This window comes from Pinus tabuliformis, chromosome Q (genome assembly GCF_031772625.1).
Source record: "Pinus tabuliformis cultivar Carrire ecotype Pingquan chromosome Q, CPIR1, whole genome shotgun sequence".
Classification (NCBI taxonomy): Eukaryota; Viridiplantae; Streptophyta; class Pinopsida; order Pinales; family Pinaceae; genus Pinus; species Pinus tabuliformis.
The window spans coordinates 457245697-457268895 of record NC_142296.1 but is presented as its reverse complement, the minus strand read 5'-3'; the positions used below and the strand labels follow the sequence as shown (position 1 = coordinate 457268895).

General features: G+C 36.8%; 1 pseudogene; it reads right to left on the bottom strand.

Annotated features, from left to right (window-relative positions):
• Positions 1-407: 407 nt before the first annotated feature.
• LOC149220176 (F-box/kelch-repeat protein At5g26960 pseudogene) lies at positions 408-10174 on the bottom strand (annotated as a pseudogene).
• Positions 10175-23199: the final 13025 nt, after the last annotated feature.

The window sequence follows — 23199 nt, the reverse complement described above, 5'->3', positions numbered from 1 at the left end:
AAATGTTTAATTTTGAGAACATAAACACAATGCAGAGGAAGAAGCAATAATGGAATGTGTATCAGATCTGCCACCATGGAGGCTTATCAATGAAAATTCCATGAAAATATAGTGACAACATTTAGGCTTGATGGAATTCCTTATCCTATGAACTGTTTCTAAGCAAAATAAAAACCAACCTTGTGAAATCAGATCGAAAGGCCAAAAAATGGATTTCCTTAGGGGTTCATTGAGAATATTGCTTATATTATGCAAAATAAACCCAAAGAAGAGAATGTGCATCCTTCATAGAGCTCATGTATGAGAATCTTGTTACAGTTCCAAACTAGTAATACAAAAGAAATCAACGTATTCAACTTGGCATTGAAGAGAAAGCATTAGGCGCCATGGTTAATATGAACCCTGATTTATGGAATGAACTCACACTCCACTGTAGCACAGACAACACCATTCTTAACAAGAGGAAAATCAGATCCTCAAGCCCATTCATGCAACTTAGTATCATAGATCAACACCAACCCTTCTTTTAGGCCTCTAGCACACCTTCTGCTTCTCCTAAGAAAACCATCAATGCAACCTCCAACTTGCAAAATATATACACATGTACCCACTATAACACATGAGAATTTTAGCACATTGTCCATCCTTAAAGGATATGGAATAGGAGGAGGCTTAATTCGACTCCATGAATCATTCATGGTATCATATCTCTAGAAAGACAATTCAACTTCATGGCTTGACAAGATATAAATATATGATCCCATCACTGCAAAATCAATCACACAACCCCCCATTGGTAGGAACTTGGTCTTGAGCTAAGTATTACTTTTGGGGTCATAGGAATCCATAGAGCCCACATAAGCATAATTTTGTAATGAGAAACTATTCTTTTTACCAAACTTAAGCCCTTCGATTACATAAAAATTCCCATCCACAGTAGCGCCCAGGAAACCGTATCTCTTTCTAGGCATATTTGCAATGGGCCTCCATAAATCAAGATCAAGAACACCTCTACATGAACAATGGCTTCCCTGTAAGAATATCTCCTCAGAGAGTCTCCAGCAACATAAATCTTGCCATAAATTACATAGTAACCTTTCGTTTTCAGACACATCGCCCAACCTTTGGAACTGGTTTATAGATTCTATACCGATATGGTCGTTTTATCTAATTTTTGCATTGATTAAGGCTACAAGCGTACTTCTCTGCTGAACTGAACTCCATATGGATGCATTGGATTGTTGACAACATAATGTTTCATGTTACAACCTACTGATTTTGACAACATAATGTTTCATGTTACCATTTGGTAAGTTCGGAAAACTATTACAATGCATTCTAAGAAAAGACACCAAACTTTCATTATATCTAGTAAAGTTAACTGTAGTGCTACTAGAGATTCTTGGAAGAAGAAAAGTTAGCATATCATAACTTAGTACATTAAGAAAACAACTGTATATTGGTCCCCGCCTAGAAAAAGTGGCTCTTTTAACATTAAAGTCCAAGTCTACAACTGGGCCTCACAAAGTTCTCTATCTCAATCACAATCCTTTTTAGGTTAATCATTTTATATATGGAATTTTTTGAGATACTTATCATGGAACCATTTTCAAGTTTATAGAAATACATGATATTTAACACTAAGATAGTTTGACCTCTAAATTTTTGGAAATTATTTAAGGCAAAAGTTTGTTTTTCATCAAATAGATAGATTGAAGTATGTGTTATTAGAAGCTAAAATCTATGACAAATTCAAATTAGAAAACAAAGTAACATTTGTAGTTGCAAATTGCAGAAGCTTCTGTATATAAACATATAATTCCATTTCAATTCATATACTATGTCCAGTGACCAAATTTTCCACCGATCTCATACTCATATATATATAATTGAGTAACTATGTTAGAAGATGTTCCATCCAAATGCTAAAGCGGATATTATATCACAGTATAGTTCTAGCAAAACATAAAAATACATATAAAGTATTGTGTCCTACTGATGCACAACCCTTTATCTACGCTATTTTCTTAACAGGAAGTGCACCCAGGTCAATAGAACAAGGGACTAATTGGGATTTTACTATGCTAAACAACTGCTGGACCTGTTTCATATATTTATATGCTTTACTGATGCGCATGAAAAACAAACTCATTTCATCTAATTTCAGGAATGTAGTAATAAGAAGTGCCAAAATATCAAGATTAGGGACTATTTATCAGACAAGATTTTTCTTTTCGATGATTGAATATTTATCAAGTTCATAAGAAAATCGTTGAATGGGTGAACATTGAACACAGTTTGTAGGACTTGTATTAAGTTCATTTTATGATTAGGAAAATAATTTGAATTTGAAATGTTTGCATGCCTGTCCTATAGCAACAACTAAGCCATCAAAACGACTTGAATATATCATCCTCAGAGTTACAAAGTTTGAAAAAATAAGAGTAGATATTAAATAATGTGAACAAAATGGGTTGAGCAGTGACAACAATTGTGAATTTATAGTCTAAAGTTAAACAAATTCCATTTATGATTCGATATCATTCTCTTGTAAATAATCCATTTGATAACCTGTAGATAAATTGCCGATAATCTCATGCAAATCCCTTGAATCCATTTGATATCCTATGGAGAAATTACGAGTAGACTCATATATACAAAAAGAGAGAAGTAGATCATTTATTTCAAGAATCGAATGAAGTTCCAAGAGTTGTGAATGTCATAATAAAGGAAGAATATGTTAAATAGGGAGCATATATCCTCACCTATATAACATTTAATGTACTACTATGAGGTGTATATTATATACCCCAGATCTCGAAGAATCAATTGCAATCATTAAACATAGGAAAAACTGTTTAATGACAACGAAAAGTTGTAATTGTTGATGCAAAACCATTTATTTGTGCTATTGGCTTAATAGGCAGTGCACCTAGGTCAATAGAACAAGGGATTAATTGGTATTTTACTATGCTGAACAGCTACTGAACCCATTCATATATTTATATGCTCTGCTAATGTGCATGAAAAACAAACTCATTTCATCTACTTTCAGGAATGTAGTAATAAGAAATGTCAAAATCTCAGGATTTTATTAAGGATAGTTTCTCAGAAAATATTTTTATTTTCGATGATTTAATATTTATCAAGTTAGTAAGACAATCATTGAACGAGTGAACATAGTTTGTAGGACATGTATTAAGTTCCTTTCATGATCAGGAAAATCATTTAAACTTCAAACATTTGCATGGTTGCCCTACAACAACAACTAAGCCATCAAAACCACTAGAATATTAAGTTCCTTTGAGGATCGGGAAAGTCATTTGAACTTGAACTATTTTCATGGCTTCCCTATAAAAACAACTAAGCCATAAAACATCATGAGAGTTACAAAGTTTGAAAAAATAAGAGTAGATATTAAACACTATGAACTAAATCTGTTGAGCAGTGACAACAATTGTGAATTCATGGTATAAAGTTAAAGAAATGTCATTTAAGTTTAGATACTGAAGGACAGACATAAAAATGGTGATTTCGTGGTCTAAACAAATTGGTCTTTCAAATAAATCTTATCTATTATTGGACACTAAAGGAAAATAATGCAAGCCAGTCCATCCTATGCATACATCAACTAATAAGAACTTACAATTGTAGGAACGTAAATATAATGCAGATGAAGAAGCAACGATGGAAAGTGTATCAGATGTATGACCATGGAGGATTATCAATCAAAATTCCATTAAAATATAGTGACAACATTTATGGTTGATGGAATTCCTTATTCTATGAACTAGTTCTAAGAAAAAGAAAAACCAACCCTGTGAAATTAGATCGAAAGGCCACAAAATAAATTCCCTTACATATTCATTAAGAAAATTACTCAAATTTTGCATAAAAAACCCAAAGAAGAGAATGGGAATCCTTCTTAGAAATCATGTATGAGAATCCTGTTACAGATCTAGACTGGTAATACAGAAGAAATCAGCATATCATGGCATTGAAGAGAAAGCATTAGGTTCCATGTTTATTATGAACCTTGATTTATGGAGTGAACTAACACTCCATTATAGCACAGATAATCCCATTCTTAAGAAGAGTAAAATCATGTTCTCTAGCCCATTCATGAAACTTGGTATCATAGATCAACACCAACCCTTCTTTTAGGCCTCTAGCACAGCTCCCTCTTCTCCTAAGAATATCATCAATTCAACCTTCAGCTTCCAAAATATAAACACAAGTACCCATTGTAACACATGAGAATTTTAGAGCATTGTCCATCCTTAAAGGAGATGGAATAGGAGGATGCTTAATCCGACTCCATGAATCATTTGTGGTATCATATCTCTAGAAATAAAATTCAACTAAATGATCCCATCACTGCATAAGAAATCACACAACCCCCCTGTTATCGACTAGGCTCGTGGGCATTGGGCTGTGTCAACCCTTCAACCAACGTAACTATTTCAAGCTAGCTTTTCATTGGAATTTATCCATTCCAATCTAAAAGGGCTCTTTTAATATTAAAAAAAAAAAATCAAACGGCTAACTCTTTTTTTCTATTTGATTTTTTGGGTGAAAGAGTGTGGGGACAAGCACCATTCGGCATGGGGTCAGTTAAAGAAAAACAACAACAAACAACATTGTTTTATGGAAGCTGAGACATCCTTATTTTGCTAATGTGAATAGGACATTCATAGTAGTCACAACAAATTGAAGGAAGTTGGAGCAATGCAACATTGAATTCCAAGTAATCAAATAAGCTCTGAAAACTAATAACAAAGGAGCATGATAGGATAGGACTGAAACCAAAATGAATCTAAGGTTAAAACAGAGTATGCTACAACTGATATTTCTATTAACTGAAAGAAATATTGGAATGGTTCTCACATCGTCTCTCTGCCATTCTACAGGGTCGAAAATCTACCTATTTATAGATAAAGATCTCTTTACATAATCTGCCACGTGTGTTAGATTCAATCGACAACTATGACATCTAATCTTTTATGATTAATAAAAATTCAACCCTTCACAGGAATTTTTGTTACAACATAGTTCAAATACAAATGGGTGTCCTATAGATTGTTACAATAATTCAAAGCATTGAACTCTATTCGTGGAAACTCATACATCTCGCCCATTGAATAATTATTGTGTTGTTTGTTGTTGAAACGTTTTGAAAGTGCCACGCTGTCTTTGTGTATTGCTGTCTCTTTTCTTTGTGTTCCATTTAATAACCATGTTGTTGAATAAAAACTCAGAAATACTCTCACTGTCTCATGGAGCAAAAGCGGAATCTACGTCGTTGATCTGGGTGGCTTATTTAACTTGGGTTGTTGATATAGGTCGTTTTTACATCGTAGTCACAACTAAGGATAATTTTAGGGGCGAATGTTCGCCCTTTGGCAAAATTAAGGGGTTTTAAATTTTTAGTGGGCGAATATTTTGTATCATAGTACATTTTTACAAATCACCTCAAATAGCCCACCTTATTTTAAGGGAGAGGGTAAAAAAGGTAAATTTAGCCCTTGAAATTAGGACTTACAACCTTCCATTCGCCCATTTTCAAGAATAGGTTTTATTTAAGTGAATCCATTCGCCCATCTTCAAGAATAGGTTTTATTTAAGTGAATCCTATGGGCCAAATACCATATTTATAAAAGAGGTATGGTAAATTAATAAAAATATAAATAAATGAGAGGTATGGTAAATAAATAAAACATTTTTTATATTTACTCCATAAGTCACCTTATATACATGTAAGGGTGTAAACAAATTAAAATATAGGTAAAGTGGAGGTATGGTAAATAAATAGAACGTCTTTTTATACTTACTCAAAAGGTATGGTAAATAAATACAAATATATATAAACTAGACCTATCGTAAATAAATAAAACCTCTTTTTATATTTAGTCCATAACCCTCGTTCTATTTATGAAGGCTCAAGAAAGAGGTTTTATTTAAGTGAATCCTATGGGCCAAATACCATATTTGTAAAAGAGGTATGGTAAATTAATAAAAATATAAATAAACGAGATGTATGGTAAACAAATAAAACATTTTTTTATATTTACTCCATAAGTCACCTTATATTTACGAACACTCAAAAATGGGTTATATTTAGGTGAAACCTATGGCCAAAATACTATGAGACAAATACCATGGACTAGATTGTTATTAATACCATGCAAAAAACCATTATTAACCCTAATATTAGAATTAATAAAAATAAAAATTGCACATGGTATTGACCCATGGTATTCACCAAAATGGCACATGGTATTGACCCATGGTATTCACCTAGAATGTAGCCTATTTAAATGGGGGAATTAAACCAGCATGTAGCCTATGCTAAGATTCACTAGGACTTTACAAAGTTTTATTATTTAGTGAAAGACTCGCCAAGATCTTACAAGACTTTATAATTGAGTAAAATATTCGCCATGCCTAGTGAGAGATTCGCCAAAAAATTATATATACATATTATATTATTGATAAAATCACCTTCCATTTTTCCTATATACCGTGGATATTCGCCCATTTATTATATTTATAAATTTAGGGGTGGTTCTTAAAATTTTCCCTGGTCGCAACAAATGAGAGGTTCCCTTAATACTAATTTATGATAACTCCTCGATAGTCTAGACATGACGATTCATAGAATGCATCACATAAAATATCGCATCTAGAGAGGGTTTTCGCACATCGCAATCGCAAGTTGGAGAGGTCTTGAGGGAACAAGAACTAATGATTGAGTGATTCCTGGTCATGATATTGTAATCGGTAGGAGAATGGCTATCACAATCAACGAGATAATGTGATATGCGATATCAGCAGAGAAATGAGTGACATGTGATATCGGAGGTAGAGGGATTGTCACAATCGATGATTGGAGGGATATCGCAATCGGCGATTAGAAGGAGGAACTTTATTGACACAGGAAGGAAAGTTTTTGAATATGCGATATCAGCGGAGAACTGTGATATTGCAATCATAATCGGGAAGGGGAATGGGCAAATATGTATTGCAAAAGGGAAAAGGGAAGGGTCAATAGTGATATATTCTTTGGTCTAAGCTTTATAAAAAGGATTGTGACAAATTTTATCAAGGTTTTCAAAGGGAAATGGGTCACAGTTAGAGTTTGGAAATGAATTATGACTAGAGCTGGAAATGTATCTATAGTTAGAAATGGGTTACAACTAGAGTTGGAGGAGAGGATGAAATTGTATGATAATATGGGAATATGTGAATTTTTCCAAAAAAAATAGACTAGACCTGTCCTTCCTTCTTAATATTCGAATGTAAATCACAATAACCTTTTTTAGAACAACAACAGATAAATGCAAGGATTCAGTGGTGGAAAATATTGACTAATAAAAATAAAATTTATTTTAATGATTTTTCATGGATAACATCAGCTCCAATGGGGATGTTGTGCCCCTGTGATGCAACAAAGAACTAGCAGACCAGTTGCCTGACCATTGGGGTGATCCCAATTTGAAGACTACATCAAACCTACTTCACAAAACTGAAAAGAAAACTACAACATGTAATCTAAAGCTGAAGGAAATACTTTCCAAGAAAACTTATTTATGTCCTACTCTAACATCTAAAAATCCACCATTTTAAATCAAGTGATATAAAATGTCCAGTATAACGAAACAAAGAGTTGATCTAACACATGGGCTTCTCGACTATGTTTGAGTAAAATTAGTAGTGGATCATATATGGGCAACTCAACATAAAAAATGAATCCATAAACTAAGAACATAAATGGAAGAGACTTCACCTTCATTTATGATTGGAATAGACTTGCGGTAGAACCAATCTTGAAAATATTCAAGACACTGATTTGCAAGAAGCAGAGTCATCATGAAAATTCAATATTTAGAATTCTTTAAGAGTGGAGTCACGAGTGTAATATCACAACCATCAGAACTTTTTATTTCTTGTTAACCTCAAGAATCAGAAAGAAGAGGTTCGAAGAGAATACTAGTAAAGGAGCTTTTTGGCTCCCGAAAAATGCACCAAAATGTTATCGACCAGGATGGTGGGGGTTGGGCTATGTCAACCCTTCAACCCAACATAATTATTTCAAACCAAGTTTTTATTGGAAGGTAGCCCATCCAATCTGAGAGGGATCTCTCAATATTTTTTTTTAAAAAGCAGATGGCTAACTTTGGTTTTCTATTTGATTTTTCAGGTGAAAGAGTGTGAGGACAACCACCACTGGGCATCAAGTCAGTTAAATAAAAACAACAACAAACAACATTATTTTATGGAAGCTGAGGTATATTTGGTTTACTAATGTGGATAGGAGATTCATAGTGATCGCAACAAATTGATGGAAGTTTGAACAATGCAAAATTGAATTCCAAGTAAACAAATAAGCTCTAAAAAATAATAACAAATCAACATGATAGAATAGGACTAAAACTAGAATGAATCTTAGGTTAAAATAGAGTATGCCACAACTGATATTTTTATTAACTAAAAACAATACAACAATAGTTCTCACATTGTCTATCCCCCATTCCGCAAGGTCAAAAATATACATATTTATAGAAAGATATCTTTACATAATTTGCCATGTGGGATAGATTCGATTGCCAACTATGAGATCTAATATTACCTGATTAATAAAACATCAATCCTTCATAGGAATTTTTGTTACAACAGAGTTCGAATACAAATGGGTTTCCTATGGATTGTTAAAATAATTTAAAGCGTTGAACTCTATTTGTTGAAACTCATACATCTGGCCTTTTGAATCATTTCTGTGTTGTTTTTGTTGAAACATGCTCAAAGTAACTCGCTATCTTAGTGTCTTGTTGTATCTTTTCTCTTTATTCCATTTAATAACCATGCTACTGAATAAACAGTAAGAAATACTATTGCTGTCTCATGGAATGAAAGCGGAATGGACGTATTGATCTGGGCCATTGTTTTGGGTGGTTCATTTAACTTGGGATGTTGATCCTAACCTTTTCTACATAGCAATCATAACACAGAAGGAGGTTCTGTTAACACTGATTTATGATAATTCCCCAATCGTTCAGATGCGACGGTTTATAGAATGCGTCACATAAAATATCGCATCCAGAGAGGGTTTTTGTACATCACAATCGCAAGTTGGAAAGGTATTCACGAAAGATATCTAATGATTGAGCGATGTTGTGATATCGCAATCGACGGGAGAAGGGCTATCACAATCGACAACGGAATAGATATCATAATCGGCGAGATAATGTGATATGCAATATCGGAAGAGAAATGAGCGATATTAGATATCGGTGGCAGACACATTATCTTAATCAGTGATCAAAGGGATATCACAATCGGCGAGTAAAAGGAGGAACTTTCTTGCAACATGCATGAAAGATTTGCAATATGTGATATTGATGGAGAACTGTGATATCGAATTCATAATCGAGAAGGGGAACAGGCAGAGATGTATTGAAAAACGGAAAATGGAAGGGCCGATAGCAATATATTCTTCAGTCTAAGCCTTACGAAAAGGATTGTGGCACATGTTATGAAGGTTTCCAAAAACGAATGTGTCAAGGATAGATTATGGAAATGAATTATAGTTAGAGTTGGAGATGCAGCTAGAGTTAGAAATGGTTTACGACTAGAATTGGAAGAGAGGATGAAATGGGATGAGAATATGGGAATATGGGAATTTTTCTAAAAAAAATAGATTAGACCTATTCTTTCTTCTTAATCTTCAAATGTAAATCACAAAAAAATCTTTCAGAACAACAATAGATAGATGCAAGGATTCAGTGGTGGAAAATCTTGACTAATAAAACTGAAATTTATTTTAGTGAGTTACCATGGATAACAACCCCATTGGCAGGTTCTTGGCCTTTAGCCAAGTATTAGTTTTGGGGTCATAGGAATCAATAGATCTGACCTAAGCATAAGGATGTAATGAGAAACCATTCTTTTTACCAAACTTAAGCCCTCTCATTACATAAACAATACCATCCACAATAACACCCAGGAAGTCATGTGTCTCTCTAGGCATATTTGCTATGGGTCTCCATAAATCAAGGCCAAGAACATATTCCTCTACATGAACAATGGATTCTTGGCAAGCATCTCTCCTTAGAGAGCCTCCAACAACATAAATCCTGCTAGAAATTTCACAGTAAACTTTCTTTTTCAGTGGCATCACCCACTCTTTCAAACTGATTTATAGAATATATACCAATACTTTCGTTTTATCTTATTTTATCATTGATTAAGGCTATAATCATATCCATAGACTGCGATTGAACTGAAAAATAATGAGTGAGTTAGTTATGATCAATAAATAGTCAGTTATGAGATCAACAGAGAGAAACATTTTAGTTATCTAACACCTAATCTAGTGGTGCATAACGACGACATCGAGGACCAAAGGAGAGTTGATTTAAAATGGAAACTCCTTATGTCATAAACATTTGAAACATGTTGACATACAATCTTTCTTAGATTACACCTAATTCCTATGGGTTGTAGAACTTTATTTTAAATTAATAATATTAATTATGAAATGAATTTATATATAAGTTAAACATATATGCATTTAGTAAAAATTATAATAAGATTGTTAACATGGTGGTTTACTGCCATTTTACTATGGATATTCTTAATTTGTAGATAGGATTTGTGACAATACCATGGATGGAGACCCTAGATTACTAATACCACATGCCCAAAAGACCATCACTCATATTCATGTGACAATTTTTTTAATTAAACGATTTAATTAAAAGAGGAAAAAAATTAACCACTATTGACATCAATATCAAACTTTGAAATGTGACTAATAAGAATATTCTAGAATATTCTATTATCATCCGCCTAATAACTATTAATAATTAAATTAAAACTCTAAAATCCCTATTTCAAAATAGACATGCCTATTGAATTAATTATTTAAATAAAATAATAATATATTCGCTGAGTAATGAGAGAGATGTTGTCCCATAATATTTGTTGGACACCTAATCCTCTATGGGTTAGTGTTGAAGCCGAATAGACTAGGGAAGTCCAAGAGACCTTGGGATGTGGAACCCAACGGTCACACCATGTACTATAAATGTATATGTTTTGTTAATAATAAAAAAACTCTCATGTTTTATCCTTCATACTCTTTCTACCATGCGTGTGTTTAACATGGTATCAGAGCGGCGATATCATGTCCTACTCATATTTGAGCCACTTGTTTTATGGCCTTTCTATGCAGGTCATTTCTAGCATTAGTTCTGCATTTCATGAATGTTTTATTAGCTAAATTCTAGCTGCAATATCTTCCCACAAATCATTGGACATGTTTCTCTTAATTTTTCTGAGAAAATCAAGTTTGTCTCTCTATGCATTTTGGAACTATACCTATCATATTTCTACCTAGTGCTCTCACTTTCTTACAATTTCTCCACCACACTATTGATCAGTTCTGACCTTCTAGCTCAAATATTCTCCTATTTCATTGCTGTGCAGAAAAACTCTCCTTCACTCAGCCTTATTTGTGGCCATTTCTGTCTTGCCATTCTGAATTTGCTCAGTCGTTTCACTCAGCCGTTTATTTGCAATAATTTGATAAAGAAAAAAAGGTTCCATTCTGGTCACCTTGTCAATGCTCATTGTGTCTGGGCATTGCTCCTATTCCATTAACGCTCTATTCTCTGAGTAGAGCTCGAGGTCATTAACGTTGGTGCACATCCGAGGACATTTGCTCTTCCTTATCATTAGCCCTTCGATGGTTCAAAAACTTGTCTGCTCAATCTACCCTTGCATTGATAACGTATCTGGCTATTGCACGCTAGAACAAAGAGCAAAGAGCAAAGAGCTGTGAAGAATTGTTGCCAAAGTTGAACTCTCTACAAACAAGAAAGGAGAGCGAGATGGTAACTACAGTATCTTCTAAAACTGTCTTCTACTATTTGTATCATTGTGTTACGTGTCAACAAAATGTGTCATGGTTACATGTGAATCAGACTGTTCATTGGCAGTAGGGATCTCAAAGATACATACAACAAGAAAAAAAATTTGAGTTAACAAGCAGATGTCAAAGAAGATACTGTTTCTATTCTACATTTATTCTTCCTCCCCACTTTGAACCCAGAAGCCATGGAATCCTAGTGGAAAGTTGAACTCTTCAGGAACCTCCAGTTTGGCTACCAATGCATCATTCTCTCCTATATTCTTTGCATCTAAAATCACCAAGTAACACCTCTGCTTCCAAACTATGTACTATATGACTTGTATGTATCCATTATCTTTTTCGAATCTAGGGAGATAAGGTTGGTGAAAGCCTAATGATCTGGACACAAACATTGGCTCTCCTATAAATGAACTCTTTCCTGCCCACCAAGTTGAAACTCATTCTTCTTCTATACCTCTCAATTTGAAAACTATATCGAAAGGAAAGTGTTGTAAAGATTTTCATCCGTACGAGCATCCTCCAACATAAAAAATATCTATTTTTGTAACCAAAGACCACCATGTTTATTGATGGAAAATCACAGGACTTTGTCCACCCTTTGAAAGAAGTCACTTTTGAAGAGTAGCTGGTGTTATTATGGTTGGGATCGATTTGGATTGATACTTGTACCAGGTGAGGCTTGCAAGGTTCTCGATCCGGGGTGATGGAATAATTATTCATATATCCCATATCGAGTAGTATTATAGTACCATCTGCTAGAATTAGAGGTCAAGATCTTTGTATTCACGGCCAGGTATGCCTATGTGAGGAATTTGTTTTCCCGTTGTCAAGAACACAACATTTCTATGGATTTGACTTGTGAGAGGCTGACACGTTCTGAGAGGAATAATGCAAGGATTTCCTGGAGGCCATAGAAGGAAAACCTCCCGCAACATTCATTCTAGAATATGAATTTGATAGCTGGTGGGAAGGGCCCCAAAAGTTTCATTTTTGAGGAAGAACAATGAGGAGTTGCTTCTGAGAACTCCAACAGAGGTTGTTGAAGGGTAGTTTCTTGGGGGGATGTCGATGGATAATTTTTTGTGTTTGTTTACTAACCCCAAATATATAGGAGTGAATTTTCGAAGTCTGTTGCACCTATGGCAGGGCCTATATTAATTTTATTTTGGTGTAGTTTTACATAGTGACCCACGACAGGAATCAAAACAATCATATTCATCAATACATAGTAAATGCATTTTATTGTTGTTTCATTTGATCAAATTGATATTTCATCAGTAAGTAATTACGCGCATGCCCAGGATATAGATCAGCCCATGGAAGGCTTTTGCAGTATCAGAGCATGGAAGGCTTTTAAGGCATTGTTGGTTTCTTGCAATCCGATGCCCGATCGAGAAACTCTTCAACTCTCTAGCCGAAGTAGCATTTGCACATTGAAACTCCTAGTCAATGTCGCTCACTGGACCCATGGAATGTGCAGTACTGTAAACTTGTGGCAGTGCAATATATGGCGGCATATTGTCAGAGTATAGCATACTGGTCTTGGTATCAAGAGAAATAAGTATCCCAGCACCACCTCAGAAACATATGGTGCATCGTCATGCCAAGTTTTGCTGAGATCTGAATCTTCAAATTGGTGAAAGAGATTGTCCTCCATTCATATATGTGATTGTTGAATTCAATGAAGCATGTCACTTAAAATTGTTAGGAACACCACATAAAAGAATAAAGAGCACAGGAATCACAAATGCTGCTTTTCCCATTTGCATTGCATCGATGGAGATTTGAATCCATAGTTCGAAGCATTATTCCCTTTCTCTTTTTATCAGGATTTATATATTAAGATATTTGTCTCTTAAAATCCAATAGTTGCTGCTCATTCTGCATCAACATAACTTTGAAACATTGGGCTAGACTGGAAAGGATTGGTGCAACCAATATCTTGTGTGGTGAAATTCTTATTTATGAACATAAGGTTTAGTTTAGCACAAGAGTTATAGCATGTGGGGTTTTGTATATTTGAACTAATTTGGAGATTGGAGACTATTGAGAGCTTCCTTGCTTGGCATTGTATTAGAGTTTGGAGTGCGTTGAGGTCCTCATTGTTTTACTATTTTTGAGGTTAAAAATGGCTCCAATTGGTGCAATATTAGAGTTATTGGACAATCTAATACTCTCTACTATGGATAATACAGTGAAAATCGGCAAGGATTTTCTCATTGATATTCATAGTTGTTTACAAGATGTACATGAAAAGATTTATTTTCAATAGCTTGAATCTCAGCTTCAGTGAGAAGAATTAAAACAGAGGAATCATCATTCTGAACCTGTTTCTATTCATAACATTGAGACAACAACTCATCAGTAGCAAGTCAATATTGTTACAGTTCATTCATATTTAGTACCCAATAAAGCAGCAATTGTACATACAAATACAGAAAATTAGTCTACACTTCCCAAGTCAGTCATCAGACCTTGGGAAGAGCTTGTCCACAACAAGAAGAAAACTAGTCTTGGATATGACAAGGACATGTCCTTTCATATTCCAGACTACTCCAAACCAATCAAATTTCAAAGTGCTGGATTTCTTCAGGACTGTTCGTCTTCACTTGCTCCTCGTGACAGTTCACCTCCACCTGTTCCAGATTGTTATAGACATTTTTGGGCACTGCAACCCCAAGCATAAATATCCATAAACCAAGGGCTCCTAAGTCCCTAAAGGTGTTGTTCCAACCCCTAAAATAACAAGGTCAACTGATTACAGCATCTCCCAGAAGTTCTCCATGAAAAACTACTCAGAACTAGTCAAAACTGGACCATTTCACCTGCTCCATAGGCAAAATGCATTGCATCCCACCTACACATAGTAGGTGCATTACATGTCAAAAATCACTTCTATGGGGTGCGATGGGCGAGAAGGGACAAATGGCAGGGTCAATCTACAAGGTGGAGAAGCATGTAATCTTCCAGAAACTTCTCCTATGACACTTGCCTCTCTGAATTTGACCAGGGATGTGTAAGAGATCATCAATCTCCAAGTGGAATCAAGAACTATCAGAGGGAAGACACTAATCAAATCTCAAGCTGACTCACATCCCTTACAGACATCTATATATGGATCCCTCATCCCAGAGATCAAGAGGATGGAATTTTGCATCTTGTAAGGAAGTGCTGTTGGTTTCTTGGTGCAATATCATAGTGTTGGGTGATCTAAGATTTTAATGAGGTGAAGAAGGGCTTCTTGCTGAGAGGATGATGCTGGGTCAGAACAATTGGTTGTAATTCTCTTGGCACTTTCTTGATTATCAATAAAGATATTCAAGTTTTCCTCTACATGCTTGTATGATTAATGTTTTATGCATTTGTGTGGTCAATGTACATCTAATCCTATATTGTTTATGATAATAGATCTATGTTCTTGGATAGTATTATGCTGCTTTGGTTCTACAGGTACCCTGTGAAGCTGAGTGGACAAGGAAGCGAGTAGCAAAAGATCTATCAGAAGGGAGAGGAATCGAAGAAGGAACCAAGCGCAAGACAAAGGTTGGTCTCCTTTATTCTTCTCCCATCTATCTCTCATAAAAGAAAACGAAAGTAGTTTTAGTTTTTTTGTTTCTAAGGTAGCTACCAGCCTTAGTGGGATTAGAAGTTCTGCATAGACACTATTCTCGGTAACAAAATGGCGACTCCACTAGGCAACGAGTAGATTGTTTGTTCATCTACATTTGTTTACTTTATATCCTTACAGATGGAGCCTGAAGTCAAGCCAGCTAGCCTTCAAACTGCATTTGCTATGCAAGTGCAAAGTAGATCAATGCTACTTCAGTCAATCTCCGGGTTTTGTTTATGAATTAGACAATTGATTTACAAGCTCTCTAATTGCCCTTATGATGGCTCTAGTAACCTCCATAGATCTACCCCTTTGATTGATTTACTGATTACCACTTGCTCGGCCAAAATCCCTGAACTGAACTGCAAACTGTGACCTGAAACCCAATCAAAGTCTCGTCCCTGGTCCAGCGCACTGTCTGTTCTGTGAACTTCAAATGTAGTGCACTTCCCGAGTGTAGTAGGTGTGTTGCATTTCAGTTTCACTATGTTACAGGTGCGTTGATCAGATAAGGCCTTGTTCCTAAATTTTGGTTTCTGTGTTCACTCTTTTAAGATCTATTCAGGAGTTTTACTCCCTGTAGTTAGTGCACCTCTGTTTGAAACCCCTTTCCTTGTTGTTATTCTGCCTCCATTGTGCAAAGAAACTGTAAATGCTTTTATGTATTTTTTGAGTCATTTTCAGTTCTCCTTTACAAAGAAGTAGTGTAATTGTACTGTCGTTTCTTGATTTGAAAGTGTCGCAAGTGTCATTTTCAGTCATAGAAGAGAATCTGATTGTTCTTGATAGTCGATTAGACTGTTACTCTTGTATTTGATCTAAATTAGTAGTTTTTCTAGTGTCGAAAGCATGTTTTCAATTCCAAATCGCAAAGTGTTGTCATTGTCCTCATTTTGTTTTGAAAAGAAACTTGTTAGTAATTGTTGCTTTGGAAAATAATTCAGATTTGCGCTTAGCTTTCTTTTTATCATTCACACATTAAGAAGGCTGAAAAAAAATACATGCACGTGCATTTGCATTTAGACTGTTTGTCGTTTTGATTTAGGACAATGCATATAGTGTGTGCTCTATGCTCTTTTTTGAAAGAACGCCATCTCTCTTTCCTTAGTAGCTAGGATTTTCATTGCAGAAAGAAGATTAAACGACTGTTTATCATCTTAGATTGAATTTTAGGAATTGTACATCTACATCACGCGGTGAACCTGAAAGACAAATTTCTTAAGCAAGATCAACTATAAAATAAATTTAATGAATCTAAAAACGCTTTGGAACCTAATGCACAACATCTAGAAGTCTAGGCTAGAGACGTATTCCGACATCGTAAAGCCTGGTAACTATTGTTTTCTCTATTGGTTGGGTGATTCCTCCACTTTGAGATGATAAGTGTCAGTACAGACTTGTGCTCCCACATATCGTCGAGTATATTTTTGGAGACCACAATAGGCTTTATCCTTTATCCATAGGAAGTTGTGTCTGCCGTCCTATCGATCGCAATGCACTGAACATAGCATTCAAGAAGATTGACTGCCGTACCGTAAAAAGTATTCTCCAGTTTTGTGATTGGTTTGGTAATCCCTCTGTCTAGATTTCCAGAGCAGTCCCTTTCGTTCCTTTTCAGACTCCTTAATAGAAAAGGTCCATCTGAGCACTTGTCACTTCAGGCTCATTAAAAATAGAAGGCGACTAGAGTCATATTTTTCTTTTTCTCGACTCTTTAAAATTGAAGAAACAAGTTGTGTCAAAGCGTCTAAAATTTATTTTAAACGAAATAATTATCACCTTTCCTACGTTGGTCTTAGGTTGAGGAAAATGGAGTCCACCAACCAAGGAGTTCCCCTTGGAGGAAATCCTAGTCCCTTCTCCTCTTGGGGAGATGTTGGTGCACCCCATATGGCCACATTGTCGCTTCCAGGATTGACAATTGGCTTACCCGTATGGCTCTTCTCAACCTCTGTTGTTCAGAACACGGCGATTCCTGAACAATCGAGTCAACAACTAAATGATTCCAGAGTTACCCCCCAACCCTCTACTTCGTCCAATTCTTCCTCTCGTCCTTCCTCTTCGCTTGATGAAGCTGGTAAAGCCAAAAATCAAGTACCTGAGAAGAAGAAGGAAAAGAAGAAGAAAGAGAAGAAGAAGAAGGAGCCAAAGGCGAAAAGGGGCAACCAAGCATTGTCTAACGAAAATCCACACACTGCACCGACCAGGCCTAAATTGCCATGTGTCATTTGCAAAGGAGACCACTGTCATCGAGATTGTCCTTGCATCCCTCGGATCTTAAGGGACTGATCTCCTCATTTGCACAACCTGGTGTCGTCAACCTGTGATGATCATGTTGAAAATACACCGTCAACTAGTGAAAGTGAAGCCCCTGGACAAAAAGGAAAATGTAAATTTCCTTGTAAACTGTGTGAAGGCGATCATGCCATCACTATTGTCCCTTCTTAGATGAGGCTAAAAGAGTTTTGGACGACTGTCCGGTTTCACCGTTACGGCTTCCTCCTGGATATAAGAAACTCTTGCCGAGTCCGTCACTAGTTGAAAACCCGGCTGACATGCCCTTGTGGTCGGCCGAAGCGTCTATCATTGAAGATAAACCATCTGGATCCACACCAGACGAAAGTCAAAAGGTCGAGGCGGCAGTTGACTAGGTCTTGCCTTCAGAAGATCCATCTTCAGATGATATAATCACCGAAGAGAACAAGAAGGACATCGTTCAAATTCTCTTCGTAAACACAGACTTCAGTGAACATGGGGGCAGTCTACCCGTTCCTTTACCACAGGAAGGAAGTTCTTCAGAGTCATATCTGGCCATCTATTCGGTCCCACCTCCAAGCAACCTAGTTGTTTCCTTTGACTGGAATCTACTAGGCAAACCCCGTTTACCGGCTAGTGTACCATTCCAAATCATTGCTCAAGTATATAGAATGGTCATGGCCGGTACCATCATAGATGAAGGGGCTTCTGTGAGTATCCTTTCCTCAACTGCTTGGAAAGCGCTTGGTTCGCCATCGATTTTGCCTGAAATGAGAAATCTAACAGGCTTTGACAAAGGAACCAGTCAACTGTCAGGGATCCCTCCCGATGTGCCCATAACATTGAGAGGGAAAACCGTTCACATGAATGTAATGGTAGTCCAAGTACCCCTGGATTATAATCTACTCCTTGAACGAGACTATATTTATTGCATGGGAGCCATTGTCTCCTCACTCTTTAGAGTAATGTGTTTTTCACACGAAGGAAGAGTGGTCAAGCTCGTAGACTAGCTTTCATTCCCCGATTCACGCATAGCAAATAGTCATATACCATCCCTGAATGGTCTTTTCACGCAAGGAATGTCTCATCAATCCCCAGTCTGTCCTCCTGATGAGCGTGAGTGATTCAGAGGATATGACTAAAACCCAGGGGGCATGCACCCTGGTCTGCTTCGGCAAGAGAACTTCAGGTATAGGGTAGGTTTCCATGAGGGATATATGACTAGTGTGACACACCCATCCGTTTAGGAAAATGGGATTAGACTGGAATAAGATTCCCTCATCAAAGTTATGTGAGTGGAGGCGTCTGCTCCATTCACCTTTGTCTATTTCGGTAGACATCGCCGAAGAAGTGTTTTGTTTGTGGCACAGATAGAACAATCTTTGGTAACCTGAAAGAGGTAGGCCTTTCTTGATAAAACAAATGTTTTGTCTGCAAATTGATGGTTCTCGAAACTCTATTTCTCTACACCTGGGGGCATGCAAACCTTTTGGCGTGCAAGCGAAGAATGACTATTTATTTTTTAAATTTGTAGGTCCTATAACCCTTTAAACTCGTAAGATTGGTCATTTCCTAACTTGCATAAAGAAAGGATCCGGAACAAAGCTTTGTAAGATGCAAGCTCCACAAAAATGGCATCTTAGATGAGACATCCTTATTATATGACTGGATCAAGCATTTTTAACGCGGACTTCAAGCTCGTTAAAAAATAAACATAAGCAATGAGCAAGTGTTTCCCCCAGCGTTTAAGCTCATTTTAAAATAAAAAATGAACCAATTTCCAGTAAATAACCGTTGTGAATGTAGTACTTCAGCCTTTAAAGCCTTGGTCGTGTTCTCATCATCACCTCCACTTTGTATTGGTCGATCATTCACCTCCACTTGATTGTTTACCCCTTTTAAGGAACACCTGCGAAGAGTGATCTTGTTAGCCATCCTTGTGACACTGCCGTGATTGGAAAATTCCAAACCTTACCTGGAATCAACTGCTACCCAAATTTATCACTCGTTCCTCAAAGACGAGTCTCCTTTAAGCTCTTTTCAACTGACTCATAAAATATGAAAATATTGCCGAGCCATTGGCCTCTCCAGCTCATTAAAGTGACCATAAGTGCTATGCCTCATTTAGATTTTAATCTTTTTGGACCTGAGGGATTATTACACAAAATGATCGAGCGCTTGTTTTGTTCGGCTCGTTAAAAGTACTAAAAATTCATCCCTTCTATATTATTTTATACTTTTTCAGACTTAAGGGATTAGATGACGAAAAAGGATTTTTGGAGTTTCCTTTACGTTCCTTTTCAGACTCTCTAAAATTGAAAAGGACCGAGTTATCTTTGTCATTAAACTCGTTAAAACCTAATAGCGACAAACTTGTCCATAACAGACAAGAACGAGTTTCACTATCGCTAGCCTCGTTGAAACATAGCGATGGGTTTGCCCGAAGGGAAAATTATAGAACAAGCATATGTTATCCTCCTCAAGCCTGACAAAAATAAATAGGTACTAGTCAGCAATGACTGGGGAAAAATTGGGAAGAAAACTTGAAGAAACTTTGTTGGTAGTAAGTCGCTCTTGAACATGACACTTTCACTCCGCATCCGAGTCGGGTTGGGTTGTTCCATTCATTGGTCACATCACCATGGTTCCATCACACCATCCATATTTGGGATTAATGCTACAAATCCATCATGTCAGTGTCGCCGATATGTTCAAGAGAAGTCGCTCAGAGAATTCACCTGTGTCTCACCCACTATAATACATTTTCGCTCCATTCTTTCATGACCGCCACCCTGAACCATATATCACCAGATTTTTTTCACCTCCATTAAAATCATTTGCTCTATTCCGTGTCATTGATGTGGGATTCACTAAGGCCCTCCTATGACAGATCGCTTCTTGTCGACATCAGCTCATTATCCAAGAAGTCGATCTAGGAACAACCCTTTCAGTACTTTGAAGCTTGCATGCCTCAATGGCAAGTTTCTCACTTACGGCGACAGGTTTACATCAATGGCCTTCGATCGAAAGATTTTACGTGGTGTTCGACGCCAAGTCCCTTATTCACACCACGTGAATTGTACTGCAATATCTTGAGGATCATTATCATTATCAGTGATTCCTCTCGTGCCTGTTAACAACTTACATCATTGGTTGGTAATCAGGGGATGTCTTTTCGGGTTCGACTCCAGAACATCTCTCACATGGATCGACTTGTACTTTGAGTAAATATCGAACGAGATTGAAGACCCCGGATCTAGTTTCAGCCATCCAGGCTGTGATATATATTCAGGAAAATAAAGACATCAAATGTAGATCATTGTTGCATAGATAATCATCCAATCTAAGCGATGATGGCTCTACCAGAATCATCAGTCTACACTCAGATGATTTTCTGTCTTATGTACATGAAAAATGAATTTATAAAGCTGAGCATGGGAATGCCCGCCTCACCTAGATCATGAAAATATTATGAAGATAATGTATTGTATTGTATCTTATTACAGGTCTCCTTCCAGCTTGAAAGAACTTCGGATCCTCATGATAAAGCATTTCACCTGACATAAAAAAGATTAACGACCTCATGCTTTAGGGGACAATTGTTATAGAAATTTTTGGGCATTGCAACCCCAAGCATAAATTTCCATAAACCAAGGGCTCCTAAGTCCCTAAAGGTGTTGTTCCAACCCCTAAAAGAACAAGGTCAACTGATTACAGCATCTCCCAGAAGTTCTCCATGAAAAACTACTCAGAACTGGTCAAAACTAGACCATTTCACCTGCTCCATAGGCAAAGTGCATTGCATCCCACCTAAATACACACAGTAGGTGTGTTGCATGTGAAAAAGCCCTTCTATGGGCTGTGATGGGTGAGAAGGGACAAATGGCAGGGTCAATATGCAAGGTGGAGAAGTATGGAATCTTCCAGAAACTTCTCCTGTGACACTTGCCTCTCTGAATTCGACCAGGGATGAGTAAGAGATCATCAATCTCCAAGTGGAATCAAGAACTATCAGAGGGAAGACACTAATCAAATATCAAGCTGACTCACCTCCCTTACAGACATCTATATATGGATCCCTCATCCCAGAGATCCAGAGGCTGGAATTTTGCATCTTGTAAGGAAGTGCTGTTGGTTTCTTGGTGTAATATCATAGTGTTGGGTGATCTAAGCTTTTCATGAGGTGAAGAAGGGCTTCTTGCTGAGAGGATGATGCTGGGTCAGAACAATTGGTTGTAATTCTCTTGGCTCTTTCTTAATTATCAATAAATCTATTCAAGTTTTCCTCTACATGCTTGTATGATTAATGTTTTATGCATTTGTGTGGTCAATGTACATCTGGTCCTATATTGTTTATGATAATAGATCTATGTTCTTGGATAGTATTATGCTGCTTTGATTCTACAGGTACCTTGTGAAGCTGGGTGGACAAGGAAGCGAGTAGCAAAAGATATATCAGAAGGGAGAGGAATCGAACAAGGAACTAAGCGCAAGACAGAGGTTGGTCTCCTTTATTCTTCTCTCATCTATCTCTCATAAAGGAAAACGAAAGTAGTTTTAGTTTGTTTTTTTCTAAGGTAGCTACCAGCCTTAGTGGGATTAGCAGTTCTGCATAGACACTATTCCTGGTAACACAGATTTTTACCCTCTTCCAGAACAACAAATTGTGAAATTTCAACACTGTGACCGAGTTGGCCATCTGAAAGATCACTAATTTGATCTTCATCCATGTAAGCACTATCATAAAACTAGTCATTCTTCAAGCAGATGCTTCAAAAACAAACCTCCTGCAAGAACAAAGATTCATTATGGATGGATCGCTTCTTGGCAATGGGCATCAACAGCCAAGAAGATATTCTAGTCACATGTTAGAACTTGTTCAAGAGTATTGAAGAGTCTTGCAGTTAAGTTTTCTCCATCATCTCACCTTGTGTCTGACAAGGGGGGAAATGATGGTCATCTACAAGCTTCAATGCCACATCAAGCAAGCCTGAGCCACAACCTACCATACCAAATTCAGAGTTGTAGTCAGAGACAAAGATGCCCCTAAGCATGCCTTTAGTTGGTAATTTAGGACACTTCCTCTAGCAGATGACTTCAGCTTCTTGCCAGTTTAGGAAGAATTCCTGGAATAGAATTGGGGACACTTCCTCTAGCAGAAGACTTCAGATTCTTACTAGATTGGGAAGAGTTCCAGGAATTGCATTAAGCATTCTAGAGTTGTTGCTCATCCTTAAACCATCAAAGGTTGAGCCTTCCCTTTTCAGGTGGAAGTTCTCCCTTTTATGTGGGGTGAGACCTGCCTTTCATGGTTGAAGATTTTCCTCTTCAAAACATCAGGAACACTTCCTCTAGCAGAAGACTTGACCTTCATGCCATAATTAGAAGAGTTCTGGTAACT